This window comes from Orycteropus afer, unplaced genomic scaffold (assembly GCF_000298275.1).
Source record: "Orycteropus afer afer isolate SDZICR_OR568_19922 unplaced genomic scaffold, OryAfe1.0 scaffold00014, whole genome shotgun sequence".
NCBI lineage: Eukaryota > Metazoa > Chordata > Mammalia > Tubulidentata > Orycteropodidae > Orycteropus > Orycteropus afer.
The window spans coordinates 2,664,290-2,667,921 of record NW_006921601.1 but is presented as its reverse complement, the minus strand read 5'-3'; positions in this window follow the sequence as shown (position 1 = coordinate 2,667,921).

Below are 3,632 nucleotides of genomic sequence, written 5' to 3'. Positions count from 1 at the left end.
CTATGAGTCGGATCCAACTCGACAGCACAGCACTTCACCAAGAAAAAAATTGATGGAAAATGTCTTGTGCTTGACTGTATTCAAAGACTTTCCAATTTTGGTAGGAATTTTGAGGTGACTTTGTGATGTGTACTTAGAAAAGTAAACAAATCAAGTAATGGGAAAAATAATTAATGTTGAGACAAGGGGATGTTTTACACAAAAGATTTTAGTTAGAATTAGGTACAACTCAAAGCAACAAATGATGCCACAGTTTAGTGACTATGCTCATGGGTGCTCATTTGTGGGAGAAAACGAAAGACTCATCTAACCAATGAACTTCCCTTCATTTTCTCATTTTTATAGTAGCTTGCTGGCTCTTTCTCATGGCCAGCTGAGTGCTTGATATTCCAGGATAAAATTCCAAAAATCTAAGTATTTCTTTTTAAATCTTCATTGGAAACTATAAGATTTTGAACAATGTCACACAAGTAACTACAAAATCCATTTTAATGCCAATATTGATCAAACATAAGCCCTCATTAGGAAGGACTCACAAATTGATAAAAAGTATTAGACACTGAAAAGATTGAAAAACAAAAGGAGACAATGATAAAAAAAAGCAGAATTCTTGCCAAAGCAACAGACCTAGTCAAATAAATTAAAGAGAACTTCACAATAAATTCTAATTTGTGTTTTCTTTGTGATTTGAAAGGTCCTTAAATCTAGGGAAGGAGACAAAGGATACCAGAAAACGGTGGCTATAAATGGCTACTATAATTATAGAATTTTAAAAGTTTCCCTGAACAAAATATTAGAAAGTTGAATATAATTTATCCAATGAAAGAAAAATGGAATTTTAAGATAACCCATTGTATTAATGAAATAAAGAAGAAAAGCATTATGGAAACAGATATAAAAAAATTGTTAAACTTTAGCATCCATTTATGACAAAATATGTTATGTTATAGGAATATAAATATGCTCTTTAACATATTTTTTCTTTTTTAAAATTTTTAAAATTGTGATTTGTGTGAAAGTTTACAGAACAAATTAATTTTCCATTCAATAGTTCATACATCTTGTTTCATAATACTGATTGCAATTCCCACAATATAACAGCTCTCTTCTCATTTTCTCCCTGTGGTTACCTTTTCCCTGTGTCCTTCTTTCCTATACATTCCTGCTCTCTGACCTATCTCCCTGTGCAAATGCTGCCCTTCTGATGGCCAACAGTTGATAATTATAAATACTATACCTACTTGGTAAAATTGTTTGCCTTGGAGGCCTGTCTATTATTTGGCTGGAAGCCACAGAAGTGAGTTGAATTGTAGGCCTGAAGGGTGAGAAGGGGTCATACTCTTGGGGGTTTCACCAGTCTCCAGCAGACCTGTTTTTTTTTGTTTGTTTGTTTGTTTTTAATGATTTTGAGTTTTGTGCCATGTTTTTTTCCTACTCTCTCCAAGATCTCCTATTTTGATAGTGGTAGCCAGGCACCACAGATTTCTTCTGGTCTCAGGGTCATGTAGGCTGAGGTTCCCATTGTCCACTATTCTCTTGGACTAATTGTTTCTATCCATCTGTCAATTTCTTCCCTCTTCTGTGTTCTGGATTGGGAGAGACAAATAGTTGCATCTTAGATGGCTGCTCACAAGTTTTTAAGACTCCAGTCACTACTCACCAAAGTGGATGTAGAGTAACATTTTTGTGGACTATGCTATGCCAATTGACCTTGACATCCTCTGAGACTATGATCCTGAGCCCCAGGCCCAAGGATTCATTCTCACAAGGTGTTTGGTTATGACTAAGAAGTTCTCATATCTTTGCGCATAACTACATATGCATTAAATGTGTCATTCAATAGATGATGTGTTGGTTAGGTTTGTGTGTCAACTTGGCTGGGCCTGGCTGAGTGGCTGGGCAGCTGGTGGTAGTTATTTCCCATGATGAGACTGGCAATCAACTCCATGGTGGGATCTACCACAAGCAGCTGAGTAGCTGCTTTGGGTATGTAGTCTGCTTTCCATATATAAGAAGCAGCTTTGGGAATGGTCTCTAGCTTATGGTACACTTGAACCCTGCACGTAGCTGTGTCATTGTTTAGCAGCCTGCCATGCTCTACTGACCTTGGGACTTACAGTGGACTTGAATGAATGGCCTGCTGTGTGGTTTGGTAACATCAGAACTGTGCCTTTTCACTTGTTGACCTTGGGTTTGTCAGCCTCAGCAACAGAAGAGGTGAAGAAACACCTCTAGCTCCAGTGGGCCAGGAGCAGAAGGCAGAGCTGGACCCTAAGGTTGAGGGGTTTTCACACAGCCCCTAGAGCCTTGCACTTGGAACTCGGACTTCTAGCCTCCTGAAATGTAAGAGAATAAACTCCTGTTTGTTCAAGCTATCCCATTTGTGGTCTATTTCTGTCAGAGTGGCACTAGGTAATCAGAACAGAATTTAGTACCAAGAGAGTGGAATGTTGCTCTAACAGATACCTAAAATGTGGAAAGAGGAGTGGAGTATGTCCTTGACCTGAGACCCTGGCAGAGAGACGTGAGAGATGGCAGGAGCAGAGCTGAGAGAACCCGCATGAGACAGTGACAGTCTTACCAGCCCATGAAGGAGAAAGCTTGATGCCTTTCGTTAGGTGGCTTACTGGTGGAGTGGGTTGCCTTCAGGCATTAATTGGTAGAAAAGACCATCATGAAATGGAGTAGCAGGTTGGCCAGCCCATGGAGCAAGAAAGCTGAATGCTTTGGAGGTGGGGAGATTTCCAGCGAAGTGGGTTTCCTTTGGCATTCATTGACAGAATTGGAGAGACCAAGGAAATGGCAGCAGTGCTGCCTCAGCCTGAAAAGGTAGGACCATGGCCTTTGGGGGTGGTATATTTCTGTCAGAGTGGCACTAGGTAGCCAGAACAGTGGGGGTAGTAGTCCCATTTGTCTTTGTACACCTGTTCAGCCTGTGTGCCTATGTGTCCACTCCTAATTATTGTTATTACTGTTATTGAATAATTCTGTATGTAATAGTATTTTTACCTTTGTTGTCTTTAACTCTTGTACTCCTCCAAATGTCTTTCTTTGCTGTGAGCATTTTGTGCTGACCTCCCTCTTACTGTATATTGCCCCTCTTTTTATCCAAGTTAACATGTGTCTTCCCCTCCCACCCCGGGTAGCTTTCAAAGAATGCTTCTTTTTACAGTAGTGGTCTCATACAATATTTGTCCTTTTGTGACTGACTAATTTCACTCACCATAATGTCCTTTAGGTTTATCTATTTTAGGAGGTGTTTTGCAGATTCTTCATTATTCTTTGACATTGTGTAGTATTCCATTGTATGTATCCACCATAGTTTGTTCATTCATTCATTCATTAAAGGGCACTTAGGTAGTTTCCACCTTTTTGCTATTGTGAATAATGCTGCAGTGAACATGGGTGTGCATATATCTGTTTGTGTCATGGTTCTTACTTCTCTAGGATATACCCAGTAGTGGAATTGCTGGATCATATAGTATTTCCAATTCCAATTTTTAAGAAAGTGCCATACCATTTTCCACAGTGGTTGCACCATTTTTCAATACCAACAGCAGTACTACCACTCCTCTGTCAGTTTGTTTTACTGTGGTGACTTGTGTGTTGCTATGGGGGTGGAGACTATGCCA